Source organism: Aotus nancymaae, unplaced genomic scaffold (genome assembly GCF_030222135.1).
Source record: "Aotus nancymaae isolate 86718 unplaced genomic scaffold, 86718_ANA_hifiasm-v0.15.2.pri h1tg000058l, whole genome shotgun sequence".
NCBI lineage: Eukaryota > Metazoa > Chordata > Mammalia > Primates > Aotidae > Aotus > Aotus nancymaae.
This window is the reverse complement of record NW_026988472.1, coordinates 42,156,623-42,173,397: the sequence shown is the minus strand read 5'-3', so window position 1 is coordinate 42,173,397 and position 16,775 is coordinate 42,156,623. Positions and strand designations below refer to the sequence as shown.

At 41.8% G+C, this 16,775-nt stretch overlaps 1 protein-coding gene, 1 non-coding gene and 1 pseudogene across 2 annotated transcripts in view; 1 reads left to right on the top strand and 2 right to left on the bottom strand.

The window, feature by feature from the left end:
* SYAP1 (synapse associated protein 1) overlaps nt 1–16,775 on the top strand; it is a 48,618-nt gene that overhangs the window by 3,883 nt on the left and 27,960 nt on the right. The gene's annotated exons all lie outside the window — the stretch shown is intronic.
* LOC105705439 (large ribosomal subunit protein uL22-like) lies at nt 13,494–13,927 on the bottom strand (annotated as a pseudogene).
* On the bottom strand, nt 13,904–14,010 carry LOC135270040 (U6 spliceosomal RNA). Its single transcript, XR_010338255.1, has one exon. It is a non-coding gene; the product is annotated as a U6 spliceosomal RNA (small nuclear RNA).

The window sequence follows — 16,775 nt, the reverse complement described above, 5'->3', positions numbered from 1 at the left end:
GAGAATTCTTTTCTCTCTCAAATTTATGCAGTTTTAGAAGTTGTAAAGGTTCTAGTTCATATACAAACTTTGAGAGACAAAAGAGATGATCAGATTTTTTTTATTTTTATGTATTGATCCTAAGAAGTAGGATTATCTTTTAAGAAGGCCCATTTATATTTTGAAAACTGGAATTAAACATCTGTGAGCCTGACTCCCAGAGTAGATTCATTTCTTAAGTCTTTTGAAATCTACATAAAATCTCCTGGGAGCCCCATTTGTTCTGCATATATTTGTTGAGTGCCTACCTTCAAGACTGGACCCTGAATACTTCCTGATTCCTGGTAACTTATTTATACATTTAGGCAACTCACCAGTTAGCAGTGGTGGACACCCAGGCCTGCATTCCACTCCCTCACTCAAAACCAAACCTCCTGACCCTTGGCCCTCCCTCCTGATAAACTTACGACCTCATATTATCACTGTCTCCAAAGGAAGGAACAATTTATGGGAGAACTCACTTCAGAGCTCCTCCCTACCTCCCTTAAGACCCCATGCCCTAAAGTTGGTTGGTTGGTTTTTGTTAAAGTCAACAAAATTAGAGCTTTGTCTGTACGCTTTCTATTGATTGATTGATTGAGACAGAGTCTCTCTCTGTGGCCCAGACTGGAGTGCAGTGGTGCCATCCTGGCTCACTGCAACCTCCACCTCCCAAGTTTAAGTGATTCTCCTGCCTCAGCCTCCCGAGTAGCTGGTATTATAGGCGCATGCCAGCACGCCTGGCTAATTTTTGTATTTTTAGTAGAGATGGGGTTTCATCATGTTGGTCAGGCTAGTCTCGAACGCCTGACCTTGTGTTCCGCCCACCTCAGCCTCCCAAAGTGCTGGGATTACAGGCGTGAGACACCATGTGTGGCTGTCTGTACTCTTTCTTAAAAAAAAGACAAAACAAAGAAAACTATACCTCTGAGAGTGTTAAATATCTGAGTCATTCACACAGTTTACATCTGAGGATGGCCAACGATGAGTTTTGGCTTTTTCTAAACCGTCCCTAAAACTACTCCATGCCTAGGAATGGAGAAAGGGCCACTTCCTCCTCCTTCTCCTTCGAAAAGTGCTTCGAAAAGTTCCACTACAGTGGAACTGTGTTAATTAGGCTGTCCTCCTTTTTTTCTGTAGGGAAAGTATATTTCAAGTTCCAGATGCCTAACTTGCAAACTAAGAGGGCTCTTAAAGTTAGATTGTACAGAGTAAACTATGGATCTACTTTGATGTAAAAGTAAAATATCTAGTTGAGTTCTGATAACACACCCGGGTTTATAATGCAAACAGTCAATAGCTTGGATCCTAGGGCTTATGAACAACACTTTTTAGAATTGGGGGGCCAGGCAGGTCGGGCGCAGTGGCTCACGCCTGTAATCCCAGCATTTTGGGAGGCCGAGGAGGGCGGATTACGAGGTCAGGAGTTTGAGACCAGCCTGGCCAATATGATGAAACCCCGTCTCTACTAAAAATACAAAAATTAGCTGGGTGTGGTGGTGTGCACCTGTAGTCCGAGCTACTCGGGAAGCTGAGGCAGAAGAATTGCTTGAAACCTGGGAGGTGGAGGTTGCAGTGAGCTGACATCACGCCACTGCACTCCAGCCTGGGCAACAGTGTGAGACTCTGTCTCAAAAAAAAAAAAAAAATTGAGGATCTCGGTTTGAAGAAGAAACTTAGGGAAGAAAATCTGAAAGGTCTTTCGCAGAAAACAAGTTGTTGATGTTTCTACCTCAGACCTGATGCTGTGAGGTAGAAATGACTAGAGAAAGGCCGGGCATGGTGGCTCACGCTTGTAATCCAAGCACTTTGGAGGCCAAGGCGGGCGGATCTCCTGAGGTCGGGAGTTCAAGACCAGCCATGACCAACATGGTGAAACCCCGTCTTTAAAAAAAAAAAAAAGAAATGACTAGAGAAGTGAAAAGAATTTTCTCATGAGAGATAAGCAACAGTAATTACTGGTTGCCCTTCTAAGTCCTGTGCTCCCTACCCCTGGAAGTGGGGCTACCTGGATAGGAAGGTCCATTCCCCCACTAAGATGCTGAAATTCTAAAATTGTATGAAATATTGTATCTTTGAAAAATTAACCGACTACTTTATAAGAATATAAATTTTCTAAGACTTTGCCACTGTATGCTTATTCTCTTCCTATTCTTGCAGCAGGCCTTAAACTCTACCTTGCTCTGTGTTTACTTTGGCAAATTTATGTTTTTTTCTGACCTTTGAAGCTCTTCCCACTCTCCTTTATTCTTACCATTCCTTTCAGTTCTGAACGCCCTTGTCAACTTGCTTAACTGACCTGAGGCAGTGTGGGATTGGAGCATGAGCTTGGGATTTAGAGGCAGATAGCCTGTGTTTGGGTTCCCTACACTAGTTACTGTCTTTATTGTTATATCATTTGCAAATTACAGAAAGTCCAGTGATCAGAGGCTTAATGAAAGGACCTTTATTTTTGTGTTGGGGAGTCCCCAAGAACCATCTCCCCAGGTTTGATGATAGGCTGGGAGGACTTACGGGACTCAGCATATGGTTGTAATCATGGCTGTGATGTATTGCAATGAAAAAGTACTAGAGTAAAATCAGGAAAGGAAAAAGGCACGTGGGTCGGAAGTCCAGGGTTAAGCAGGCACAGCAGAGTCACACAGGACATGCTTAATTCCTCTAGCAAGGAGTTGTGACAACACGTGTGAAATGCTGTCTACCAGGGAAGCTCATTAGAGACTCAGTGCCCAGGACTTTTATTGGGGACTGGTCACATACGTACCCTCTGTTTGCCACATATGCAAATTCCAGACCCCCAAAAGGAAAGCAGGAGTTCAGTGTAAACCACAGTAAGCCATTCTTAGCAGTTTAACAATTTCGAGTAGGAGCCCTCCTGAAATCTAAGTTCCCAGACACCCAGCCAGTGGCCAACCTTGAAAGCAAGCCTTTCCAAGGATAGCAGTCTCAGGCCTGCCATGTTAATGCCTTTCTGCAGAATCTCCAAGACATTTGGTGATGGGAGGGAGGTCCCAGGGTTGGTTCCATGGCTCAACGATGTGATCAGGGAACCAGTCTCTTCCACACTTTCTCTCCTTCATTCACAGTGAATTGGTTTCCATCCTCAGGCTGGTCACTTCAGGCTCACAAGACAGCAACTGTAGTAGAAAGGGAGGAACGGGACTCTCCCCATAGCTCCCTTTTTATTTATTTATTTTTATTTTTTTAAAACATGTAATATTGTGAGGTAAGGTCTAATCTATTATTCCTGATTTTCTTTTTTTTTTGGAAGAAAGAGAGGGAAAAAAAAGAATGAAGGAGAGGAAGAAAAAGGAAGAGAAAGAGGGAGAGAGAATGGGAGTATTGCTTTATTGCCCAGGCTAGAATGCAGTCTAGAAATGGGTATTGAAAACCTCTTTTATGCCAATAATTATGCTTAACGATGGAGACAGGAAGGAATAAGGGAAGAAAAATAACAAACAAGCAGCCAACCAATATTTCATTTAAACCTATGAAATGCTGTGCAATTACTGAGGAGTGATTTACTTCCAATTATGTAGTCACTTTTGGAATAGGTGTGATGTGGTACTGATAAGAATGTATGTTTTGTGTATTTGAAGTGGAGGGTTCTATAAATGTTTATTAAGTTTACTTGTTCTGGGTCTGAGTTCAAGTCCTGGATGTCCTTGTTAATTTTCTGTCTCGTTGATCTGTCTAATATTGACAATGTGATGTTACAGTCTACCACTATTATTGTGTGGGAGTCTAAGTCTCTTTATAAGTAACTTGTCTTATGTATCTGGGTGCTCCTGTATTGGGTGCGTGTATATTTAGAATTGTTAGCTCTTCTTGTTGCATTGATCCTTTTACCATTATGTAATGTCCTTCTTTGCCTCTTTTGATCTTTGTTGCTTTAAAATCTATTTTATCAGAGGCGAGAATTGCAACTCCTGCTTTTTATTTATTTGTTTGTTTTTGCTCTCTGGTTGGTAAATCTTCCTCCGTCCCTTTGTTTTGAGTCTTTGTGTATCGTTGCATGTGAGATGGGTCTGGATGCAGCATACCGATGGGTTTTGGCTTTTTATCCAATTTGAATAATAATATATATGAGTTTAATACTGCCATTTGATGCTAGCTGGCTGTTTTGCCCATTAGTTAGTGTAAATTTTTCATTGTGTTAATGCTCTTTACTTTTTGATATATTTTTGGAAAGGCTGATACTGGTTGTTCCTTTATATGTATAGTGCTTCTTTCAGAAGCTCTTGTAAAGCAGGCCTGGTGGTGGTGAAATCTCTAAGTACTTGCTTGTTCACAAAAGATTTTATTTTTCCTTCGCTTGTAAAGCTTAGTTTGGCTGGATAGGAAATTCTGGGTTGAAAGTTCTTTTCTTTAAGGATGTTGAATATTGGCCCCCACTCTTTTCTGGCTTGTAGGGTTTCTGCTGAGAGATCTGCTGTAAGTCTGATAGGCTTCCCTTTGTGGGTAACCTGACCTTTCTCTCTGGCTGCCCTTAGTATTTTCTCCTTCATTTCAACCCTAATGATTCTGACGATTATGTGCCTTGGGGTTGGTCTTCTTGAGGAATATCTTTGTGGTGTTCTCTGTATTACCTGGAGTTGAATATTACCCTGCCTTACTAGGTTGGGAAAGTTTTCCTGAATGATATTCTGAAGAGTATTTTCCAACTTGGATTCATTCTCTTCGTCACATTCAGGTACACCTATCAAACGTAGATTAGGTCTTTTCACATAGTCCCATATTTCTTGAAGACTTTGCTCATTCCTTTTTATCCTTTTTTCTCTAATCTTATCTTCTCGTTTCATTTCATTAATTTGGTCTTCGACCTCTGATATCCTTTCTTCTGCTTGATCAATTTGACTGTTAAAACTTGTGCATTCTTCACGAAGTTCTCGTGTTGTGTTTTTCAGCTCCATTAATTCACTTATATTCCTCTCTAAATTGTCTATTCTCGTTAGCATTTCGTCAGACCTTTTTTCAAAGTTCTTAGTTTCTTTGCATTGGGTTAGAACAAGTTCTTTTAATTCACAGAAGTTTCTTATCATCCACCTTTTGAAACCCACTTCTGTTAATGGAACGCACTCATTCTCCATCAGGCCTTGCTCGTTGCTGATGAGGAACTGTGATCCCCTGTAGAGGGAGAGGCATTCTGATTTTGAGTATTCTCTGCCTTTTTAGGCTGGTTTCTTCCCTTCATTATATATTTATCCATCTGTCATCTTTGTAATTACCGACTTTCTAATTAGGTCTCTGAGTGGACGTCCAACTTGTTGATTCCTAGCACCAAAATCTGAGCAATCCACTGCGCAGGCCAAAACAGCGGTGTTAAGATTGATGGTGCTTTTCTGCCTGGGAATCTCCAGTCTGGCTCCCTTCTTGAGTCCGTCCTTCAATCAGCTGAATAGGTGACTCTGCCTTCCCGGAGCTCCAAACAACATTGGCCAAAAGGGGATCCAGTCCCGCTCACTCTGCACCAAGAACTGCCGCTGAGGTGCCAGCAAAACTGCCGCACGAGCCACAAGAGTCGTGCTGGCGACCTGTGGGGCTCCTCCGCTGGGAATCTCTTGGTCCGTGAGCAACAAAAATTCGTCTGAAAGTGTGGCGTCCTCTCATTCTCTGCACTTTCACTGGGAGCTACAATCCCGAGCTGCTAGTGATCAGCCATCTTGGATCTCTCTCCTCGCTCCCTTTTTATTAGGAAAAAAATTCTTTCTGGATGCTGCCTTGCAGGTATACCCTTAAATCTCTTGGGCTGGAGCTGTCACATGGCTTTTCTAAGCTTCAGGGGACTCTCAGAAAGCAAGTATCTGGCAGAGATCCTGACAGAGGCAGTGCCATTACCTTGGTTGGTGTGGACTTGTCAAGATTCATTCTCTGGGGCCGGCCACATGGGCACCCATCAACATTGGGGTGGTTTTGACAAAGCAGAAGAGATGGGCTACTGGCTGGGCAGCCAGCAACAGCTGCCCCTATTACATAGGACAAATTGTTTTTCCTCTATGAGTCTCAGCTGTCCTTTCTGTGAACTGGGCAGATTATTCCTTCTCCTTGTCCCAGGAAGGTTATGAGAATAAAATGACATAATGAAAATGAAGGTAAAATAACTACTTTAAATGTTAGCTGTCTGTCCCCACCTTCCAGAAGGTCGCTAAGTCGTACTCAAATACATTTGAATTTGACTTCCTTTTCTTTGGTGCTACTTCATTTCAGACCCTCACTTTATGGACTGAAGTGGAAATTGTACTCCTGTTACTTTCTGTTAACTCCTATCTTAGTTTCAGTTTTTCCCTATCTTAGTTTCAGTTTTTCCTAGCCAGTTATAAAACTATCTTTGGCCAGGCACAGTGGCTTACTGTTGTAATCCCAACACTTTGGGAGGCCAAGGCGGGTGGTTGCTTGAGCTCAGGAGTTTGAGAACACCCTGGATGGCATAGTGAGACCCCCATCTCTATAAAAAAATAATAATAATAAAAATACAAAAATAAAAATAAAAGCTGTCTTTAACTTGGTGTCAGCTGATCTCTTTGGAAAATTAATAAATCACTTCCTGTCTTTGTGGGCTTCTTCCCTGAAAATCTCGTCATGCTCTGCTTCTCACTCCCAGGCCACTCTAATAACTCTCCGGAGACAGTTCTCCCTCCATGGCTGCCACATCGGCCTAATGAATAATCTTGTTTCTCTTGTTGTCTTTGATTCTCTATTTATTTGTTTTACTTTAGAGATGGACATGCCTTGAGGGCAAGAACTGTGCTTTCTGGAATATTCAGAGTGTTCAGTAAACTCTAACCACAAAGTCATTAAAATCTAACTGAGGATTAGAAGATTAGCTAAAATACCAGTTTTTTTTTTTTTTTTTGAGACGGAGTTTCGCTCTTGTTACCCAGGCTGGAGTGCAATGGCGCGATCTCGGCTCACCACAACCCCTGCCTCCTGGGTTCAGGCAATTCTCCTGCCTCAGCCTCCTGAGTAGCTGGGATTACAGGCAAGCGCCACCATGCCCAGCTAATTTTTTGTATTTTTAGTAGAGACGGGGTTTCACCATGTTGACCAGGATGGTCTCGATCTCTTGACCTCATGATCCACCCGCCTCGGCCTCCCAAAGTGCTGGGATTACAGGCGTGAGCCACCGCTCCCGGCCCGTAAATACCAGTTTTTAAATGACATTTCTCCCTTGGAATAAAAATGATGGTTTGAAATCAAAATATGTTTCTGAGGAAATGTTAAAAGGAATTCATTTCCAAAAGAACCCTCTTCTTTCGGAACTTCAGATTTCTTTCTCTGACTGCAAAGCATGGTTCTGTTCCTGGACCAAACTGAGGGTGGGGCTGCTATTTGTCGTAGCCCAATAATGAGATTCAGATGAACTGGGGAGGAAGAGAGTTTTTATTTCTGTAACTGGTTACAGGGAGAAGGCCTGAAAATTATCACCAGACCAACTCAAAATTACAAAGTTTTCTAGAGTTTATATACCTTCTAAGTTATATGTCTGTGTTAAGTGTGCATTCATCTAAAGACATAAGTGATTAACTTCTTTTAATCTATAAGTTCTGAGGCCTGAAGACCTTCCTCTGCCATCTCAGTAAATTTACTTAATCTAAATGGGTCCAGGTGCTGAGGTGATTACCCTTATCTTGTCTCCTGCTAAATCACAGAGGTTTGGGGAGTTTCTTCAGACCCCCAATAAATCTTGTTCAATCATGCTTTAAGGCCCAGGAAAGGCCTTCGCAAAACTCTTGGTGGGCTTTTGTTACATCCCAGCCTTTGTATAAGGGCACTGGCTTTTAACATTTACCTTAACCACTCAGTCAGTACTGAAACAGTTGTGATGGAGGCCTATGTTAGTGAGACCTGGCCTGCCACAATCCCCACTGTCAATTTGCACGTGATTTCTATCATGCTTGTATGTTTTTTATCATGAGAATCGTAGGGAGATGGGGCATCGTAGTCTTTCTGGGTACTTCCTGCTGAGAGGGGGTCATTACTATAGAGCACCGAAGGCAGCGCTGAAGTAGAAGAGGTCAACTTGTTCCCGGTAGCACTCTCTGTTTCAGGAGCACAGAGGCAATACCTGCTGAAACATAATAGTATGCAACAGCAACACATATAAATAGGTTGCTGCTGTTTTCTTCTGAAGTTTAAGTTGTCTAATCTTCAATTCACAGGGCTTTAAGAAAGCACAGCTTAGGTTTCAGTGATTTTCAATTAGGAAAAATAGGGAAAAAAGAAAAGGAAAAATTGAAAACATTATTTTGAATACCTGTAGCCAGAAAAATTAGAATTTAATCCAAACTGTAGAAAATAATAAAAACTGAAAAACGTCAGGCAAGACTAGAATTTAACAACAGGTGTACTGTAGTGTTTAAAACATAATTTTTCTCACTCCAGTTTGCCATTTATATTAAAAGACAAATCATGGTAGGACCAATTTGCTTGGCCAGGTTATTTGTATAAAGTGCAGCAAGAAAAATTATTTTTCACATAGACCTTTTAAACTGGTTTTGATGGAACTTTGTTCCATAGATCCTCTTTTTTTTTTTTGATACAGAGTGTTGAGCTTTGTTCTTGTTGCCCAGGCTAGAGTGCAATAGCGTGATCTCAGCTCACCGCAGCCTCCACCTCTTGAGGCGATTCTCCTGCCTCAACCTCCTGAGTAGCTGGGATTACAGGCATGTGCCACCATGCCCAGCTAATTTTGTATTTTTAGTGGAGACAGGGTTTCTCCATGTTGGTCAGGCTGGTCTCGAACTCCCGACCTCAGGTGATGTGCCTGCCTCTGCCTCCCAAAGTGATGGGATTAGAGGTGTGAGCCACTGCACCCGGCAAGGTAAGACCTTTTTAAAGCCAAGCCCAGCCATGGATTTGTACCATCAAATGCCTATGAGTTGGGTGATTTCCTCTCCTCTTGAGGTTCCAAGATAACTTGGGGTTCCTGGCCTATCAGAAAGTGACCTTCTTTACTTACCACAGATCAGAAATCCTGTACAGGGACTGTGTACACCAAAAATGAGGGCAGTTTTCCAAGGGCTTTCTTGGCTCCATAAATCAAGTTTGATTCATTAAAGGAAAGCACACCATTCCAGACAAAGCCTTGGTAAAATATCTAGTTTTTCCAGTTGTGCCCTGTTACAAAAGAAAACAGATTCTTAGTGTACTTATGCAAATAACTATAATGCCATAATTAAGAATACTCACACTTATTTCCAAATTCTGGAGAAAATCGGGTAAAGAGAAACAAATATGCTCCAAATTTCGTTCATGGGCATATACTAAATTGTTAAAAGCTGTCATAACCTCAAAAAAGTTTCCTTCACTCTGAAAAGCAAAACAAAGGATTAGCAATATTTTAAGCAAAAAGTGAAGAAGATCACTCCAGTTTTCTATTCAGTTCGTGTAGTTAATTCCTGTCCTCCTTGATGTTAATGAACATTTTAGCTCTTCAAGAGTCCTGAACATTTTTCCTCTATTTTGATGTCACAATCTCTAAAGTTATCAGAAACCTGCATTCAAGAGCACCTGTTAGAGCTTTATAGCTGATTATAAAATCACCTTCTAAAGAGGACCAAAACGGCGGGGCGCAGTGGCTCACGCCTGTAATTCCAGCACTTTGGGAGGCTGAGGTGGGTGGATCACCTGAGGTCATGAGTTCAAGAACAGCCTGGCCAACATGGTGAATCCCCATCTCTACAAAAATACAAAAATTAGCTGGGCTAATTGAAAGCCAAACCCCATTTTATATTTGGCAATGCTTCCTATATGATTTTTGGTACCAAATAAGCCAAATTTCACCTTTACGTTAGTGTACTATTAATGTTAAAATTCTTACTAAAACCTCGTAGACATATTTACCCAATTTTAATGTTTGACCATTAGGTAAGATTTTTACAGACCATTTATAACCCTTTACAATTTTTGTTAAGGAGCAGGTTATGCTTTAAGAGAAACCTGTTGTGCTTTTATTTTAATGCTCAATTTACAGAAAAACTAGATGATACCTCTTTAACTTCAGCCAGTATGTTTACACACAGAATTTCCTTTATAGCCAACCTTCCACAACTTGCTTAAACCTTCATCTTCATTTTATCCAACTTAAAACAATCCTTTAACCTTTTAATCTAGGCAAAAATCCACATTCACATCCCTCCTTATAATCTTTTTACCAAAAGCATATTTTACTTTCCTTACACACATTGCATTTAAAACTATTTCTTCAGACCAGGCATGGTGGCTCGCACCTGTAATCCTAGCAGTTTGGGAGGCCAAGGTGGGCAGATTACAAGGTCAGGAGTTTGAGACCAGCCTGGCCAACATGGTGAAACCCCATCTCTACTAAAAATACAAAACTTAGCCAAGCATGGTTGTGGGCGCCTATAATCCCAGCTACTCAGGAGGCCGAGGCAGGAGAATCACTTGAAACTGGAAGGCAGAGGTTGCAGGGAGCTGAGATTGCACCACTGCACTCCAGCCTGGGCAAAAGAGTGAAACTCCTTCTCAAAAATAAAAATAAAAACAACTGTTTCTGGCCGGGCACGGTGGCTCACGCCTGTAATCTCAGCACTTTGGGAGGCCAAGGCGGGCGGATCACCTGAAGTCAGGAGTTCAAGACCAGCCTGGCCAACATGGTGAAACCCTGTCTTTAAAAAAAAAAAAAAAAAACTGTTTCTTCAGTAGTCTTAAATACATGTTATACTGTTAACTCTTAGCAACCTTTACTTTTAGTGAAAACCTTGGTAAGTTTGGGATTTTATGTACTAGGTGTGGAGCCTAAGACCTAGACAGAAGTGCAGATAAGCTCTGACTTATTCCAGCCTCTAACTCCATGTGTCCCAGGCCTTATCTAGCTATAAAGCGAGTTGTACAGCTAAGAGTCATAGTGGCATTTTATAAAGCATTTAGAAGACCTAATCACCTTTAAATTGTACAACATTTGTTACATAAATTCCCTTTCATAAATTCTTTCATGACTTACACAGACAAGCTATAACATACCTTGACTTGCTTACTTTTCCTAAACATCCCTCTTTTTAAACATCCAGTTACTTTACTTTAGGATAAGAATTTACCATATGAGATCCTTTCTCATATAAAGTCTCTTTTTTTTTTCTTTTTTTTGAGATGGAGTCTCATTCTCATCAGGCTGGAGTGCAGTGGCACGATCTTGGCTCACTGCAACTTCTGCCTCCTGGGTTCAAGTGATTCTCCTGCCTCAGCCTCCTGAGTAGCTGGGACTACAGGTGTGTGCCACCATGCCCAGCTAATTTTTTTTTTTTTGAGACAGACTTTCACTCTTTTTGCCCAGGCTGGAGTGCAATGGTGGGATCTTGGCTCACCGCAACCTCTGCCTCCTGGGTTCCAGCGATTCTCCTGCCTCAAAGTCCCTAGCAGCTGGAATTATAGGCATGCGTCACTACGCCCGGCTAATTTTGTATTTTTAGTAGAGAGAGAGTTTCTCCATGTTGGTCAGGGTGGTCTCGAACTCCTGAGTTCAGGTGATCTGCCCACCTCGGCGCCCCGAAGTGCTGGGATTACAGGCGTGAGCCACCGCCCCCGGCCATTTTTGCATTTTTAGTAGAGACGGGGTTTCACCATGTTGGCCAGGATGGTCTCGATTTCTTGACCTCGTGAACTGCCCACCTCGGCCTTCCAGAGTGCTGGGATTACAGGCGTGGGCCACTGTGCCCAGCCTAGTTGCCCTTTATAAAGGATACAATTTTTAGAAAGAATGTTTTCCTACAATATATTTTTATTGGAAAATACCCAAATAATGAAATATCTGTTGTTTAATATAACTTTAGATTCGAAATCATGACATTTGTTTACAAGTATTTATCCCATTACATTTATCTAATTATTTATTTTAATCATTTACCTAGAATTATTTATGAAAACTGCAATAGTTGTCATTGAAAGTTATGAAATTATAACTGAGACAGGGAAAATGATCTGCCCTACCTGATTTCATCTTGCTTCTAACCTCCAAGCTATTGTTCATTAACTTAGTTTATAGTTTAGCTTTGAAACAAAGATGGTAATAGTCTTTTCACGGAACAAACTTCCTTCATGTCTGTGTACTAGACTGCCTAAGGCCACAAGATCAGAAGTTAGGGTATTTTACTAAATAATTCAAGATGTAACTATATTCATTAAACTAATATCAATGTTTTATTTATTAAAAATTACACAAGCGGCTGGGTCTGGTGGTCCACACCTGTTATCCCAGCACTTTGGGAGGCTAAGGCAGGCGGATCATCTGAGGTCAGGAGTTTGAGACTAGCCTGGCCAAAATGGTGAAATCCTGTCTCTACTAAAAATACAAAAATTAGCTGGGCATGGTGGCAGGCACCTGTAATCCCAGCTACTCAGGAGACTGAGGCAGGAAAATCGCTTGAACCTGGGAGGCGGAGATTACAGTGAGCCAAGATTCTGCCATTGCACTCCCGCCTGGATGACAAGAGTGAAACTCAGTCTCAAAAAAAACATTACACGAGCAAAGATCACTCTGTTTTGGGCTGAGTTATAGTTTTGTAGCCACCATGCCAAATTTTGACACCTTATAGTATTTGGCAGAGATAAGTATGAAATTGTTTGATCAATAATTGCAAACAAAAATGCATGCTGGCAACTCTGAAGACATTTCTAGTATTACTTTACCGATAATTTTTTTTTTTTTTTTGGAGACGGAGTTTGGCTCTTGTTACCCAGGCTGGAGTGCAATGGCACGATCTCGGCTCACGGCAACCTCCGCCTCCTGGGTTCAGGCAATTCTCCTGCCTCAGCCTCCTGAGTAGCTGGGATTACAGGCATGCGCCACCATGCCCAGCTAATTTTTTGTATTTTTAGTAGAGACGGGGTTTCACCATGTTGACCAGGATGGTCTAGATCTCTTGACCTTGTGATCCACCCGCCTTGGCCTCCCAAAGTGCTGGGATTACAGGCGTGAGCCACCGCGCCCGGCCACCAATAATTTTTAAAGCTAGCTTATTTATTAAAGATTTTACTGAAGTCACATAAACTTGAAAAGCATTTGACTAGTCTTTCCTTTTTTACATTAAAGTATTTAAGCACTTTTATTTTTCTGGGAGCCAACTAATTAGAACACTTTCATATATTTCCAGTAGTGAAACATGATATACACAAGACATAAATACATAGACATTTTAGGCATGCCAATAGAAGTACATTTTATAGATCCATAAGATCTCCTTTTTCCTGTCTTAGACTTGCAAACTTTTGATAACCTGGTTTATTACTCTGGCAGTTGTCAGCTAAATAGCCCTAAATCTGCATATTAAAGGAAACAGCTCTTAGGTGACACAGAGAAAAAGTCTAGATGGTGCTAGAGGGAGATAAAAGATGAATGCCAGGTCAAACATAAAATTATAGAAATTTCTCATAAGACTGTATAAGGACACTAACTTTATTTAGATATTGACTACCTATCTTGTTTTTTCGTTTTAATTGCATTTATTTTAATGCTGAATTTACTCCGGTGCCATAAGTTTTTGTTTCTTCACTTTCTTCTGGGATATCTTTTTCTTCTGGGCAACCCGCCCTTCTGGTTTAGAAACAATCTGTTCCCTTTCAGTAAGGATCATCTCAGTGTAGCAGGGAGAGCTCATGTACGGGTTAATCCAACCATGAGCTCTGTAGGTCCCGCAGCGCCTCTTGGGTGCTTTGTTCACTTGGGTATGCTCAATGACCAGAGAATCTACATCTAAACCCTTAAGTTTAGCATTACTCTGCAGTTTTAAGCATGTGCAGCAAAAATCCAGCATACTTTGGGCTACTGGCCTTGTGTCCAGCCCCACTGCTTGGCCTGGGTACCCCTGCCAACTCCACCATTGTACCATCAGAATGGTACGCACTGTTTCTGTAAAGTGACATCTTTCAGAAAAATGTGGAACACTTCACGCATGTGCGTGTCATCCTTGTGCAGGGGCCATGCTAGTCTTCTCTGTATCGTTTCAGTTTTAGTATATGTGCTGCCGAAGCAAGCACGACTACCTATCTTTTAACTGGATTTTTGAGCCCTGGGCAGAGCCCACACTGAATCCTGGGCTTTCAAAAGGGAGAATTATTATGAGGCTAGACTATGTGATGCTTTTACAGTGCACTTAAAAAAATTTTTCTTGGCCGGGCGCGGTGGCTCACGCCTGTAATCCTAGCACTTTGGGAGGCCAAGGTGGGTGCATCACCTGAGGTCAGGAGTTCAAGACCAGCCTGGCCATCATGGTGAAACCCCATCTTTATTAAAAAAAAAAAAATTTCGGCTGGGCGCGGTGGCTCACGCCTGTAATCCCAGCACTTTGGGAGGCCGAGGCGGGTGGATAACAAGGTCAAGCAATCGAGACCATCCTGGTCAACATGGTGAAACCCCGTCTCTACTAAAAATACAAAAAATTAGCTGGGCATAGTGGCGCGTGCCTGTAATCCCAGCTACTCAGGAGGCTGAGGCAGGAGAATTGCCCGAACCCAGCATGCAGAGGTTGCGGTGAGCCGAGATCGTGCCATTGCACTCCAGCCTGGGTAACCAGAGCGAAATTCTGTCTCAAAAAATTAAAAAAGAAAAAAATTTCTTTCCAAAGACATTTCTAAGTCTGTAAATTACACTTTTTCTTAAAACCCCCCGAGTAGCTTCTGTTGTAATAGCTATTAATGAAGAAAACAGAATTCAGTCAACTGAGAAGAAAAAAAACCTTTTGCTCAAAAAGACAAGGTCCTAGGAGAGAAATAAACAAAAACGAAAGCATGAAGGTCTTTTAGATACAAAGATGCACACATGCGCACATACATATATACATCTTTGATGTTAGCTTTTAATTAAACTGACTTTCAACCATTGAGCTTTTAAAAAATATTTTTCCTTCCCAGAGGCCTCTCAGCAGGAATGGACCCAGTACCTCCCATTTTCAAGTTTACATGGTATCGAAGGAATAAGACAGATACACAAACAAGTGGATACACATTTTGGACAACACAAGGGGGAGTGCACTCAGACAAAACAGACTCAAAACCAACTCAAAACCTGATCTCAACCACAATGCAAAGTGGGTGTATGATTGAGCTCTATTGCTTTCCTTGGCGGTACCGGACAAATGGCTTAACAAGTCCAGATAGGAAAACAGTAGGTTCCTGGTGTACGATCCAGTTAACTCACCCACCTGCTCCTTATCTCTGTTCTTGCCCAGGGGTGAAAGGGTCATGCACTTTTGTGCATGGGCCAGCCTTCAAGAGGGTCCCCGGGAAAAATCTCACTGCCAGCTGCTGGGATCCTCCTGAAGACTGCCTTGTTGTAAGGCACTAGCCACTAAACGCGGCACCACCCCAGTCTCTCCTGGCTGGTGTGCTAAATTTTGTTCCTGGACCAAACTGAGGGTTGGGCTGCTATTTCTTGTGGCCCAATAATGAGATGCAGATCAACTGGGGAGGAAGAGAATTTTTATTTCTGTAACCAGTTACAGGGAGAAGGCCTGGAAATTATCACCAGACCAACTCAAAATTACAAAGTTTTCTAGAGCTTATATACCTTCTAAGCTATATTTCTGTGTGTTAAGTGTGCATTCATCTAAAGACATAAGTGATTGACTTATTTTTACCTATAACTAAGGTCTGAGTCCTGAAGACCTTCCTGTGGAGCCTCAGTAAATTTACTAATCTAAATGGGTCCAGGTGCTGAGATGATTACCCTTATCTTGTCTCCTGCTAAATCACGGAGGTTTGGGGAGTTCCTTCAGACTCCCAATAAACTTGTTTGTGGAGGCCTGGGGAGTCTCTTCAGACCCCCAATAAATATTGTTTAATCATGCTTTAAGGTTCAGGGAAGCCCTAGGGAAAACTCTTGGTGGGTTTTTGTTGCATCCCAGCCTTTGTATAAGGTCACTGGCTTTTAACATTTACCTTAACCACTCAGTCAGTACTGAAACAGTTGTGATGAAGGCCTACGTTAGTGAGACCTGGCCTGCCACAGTTTTACAAAGTAGTGTGGCTATCTACCCATTTTACCGTACCACTCTGTACAAGTAGAGTAGTCATAACTAAAGAGAAAGGAGTGATTTCCCTCAAGCTCAGCATTTGTTCTGTCACTCCCCATTCATCCATTCAACAAGTACGTACTGGTCATCCACTGGGGATACAGTGGTAAATCAGACAGCTTGGGTCCCTGCCCTCATGAGGCTAAGCATGAGCTTTCAGTCTGGCCGAGAAGACATTGACCAAGTAATTGGTAAAGTGTTTTGAAGATTGTTGATCAGGCAGCAGTCTTCAAAACACAGGATATACAGAGGAAACACATCTCAGGACATCCAACCTAGTCAAGGGAATATTTCCTAAGGAGAAGCGGTATTTAAGTAGAGACCCACAGCATGTGGTGAGTTAGCCAGATAGCGGGTGGACAAAAGTATTTCAAACCAAGGAGGCCTCCTTGGAGGTACTAAAGAATTTCCATGTGATCATATGAATATAGACTAGGAGGAAGGAGAATGATGAGAACTAGACCAGAGATAAGTACCAAATAGCTTCCTGTGGTATGTCCTAGGGGTGTTTTCATGGGATTGACAGATAAACACTACCAGACATAATGGGAGGAAGTAAACTGTTAAAGGGAAGGTGGTAAAAACAAAAAACAAAAATAAATAATTAAATAAATAAATTTTTTTAAAAAAGGGAAGGTGTTAAAAGGGTCATTCAGATGGAGAGATAATATTACTGGCTTTCAGACACCTATACAGCCTGCTGGTTTCCTGGAAGTAATACCACACACAGAG